Genomic DNA, 338 nt, shown 5'->3' on the forward strand with positions numbered 1-338 from the left:
GGGGACTCAAGGGGTCGCACTTCAAGACAGCCTCAATGCCTCCAACACTGCATTTCGACTTTCCCGCCTTTTCTGTAACTGATGGGGTTTTGTGATGTCTTTGTGTGATAAGTCCTTCAGGGCCTGCGCCCAGAGAAAGGGGGGTTATCCTCCGATGAGGCCTCGAGGTGCCTATCAGTGCAGTGACTCAACCAAACAGGTGTGAGAAAAGGCCAGCAATGCGTCCCAGGGGCTGAGGTGCCTCGGGGAGCATTTTGGCAGGAAGTGGATGGTAAAAAGAGCACGTCCAGAGCCCGGACGCATGCGCACGTTAGCTCCGACCGGAAGTGCGCGAGGTC

Source organism: Callithrix jacchus, chromosome 22 (assembly GCF_049354715.1).
Source record: "Callithrix jacchus isolate 240 chromosome 22, calJac240_pri, whole genome shotgun sequence".
Classification (NCBI taxonomy): domain Eukaryota; kingdom Metazoa; phylum Chordata; class Mammalia; order Primates; family Cebidae; genus Callithrix; species Callithrix jacchus.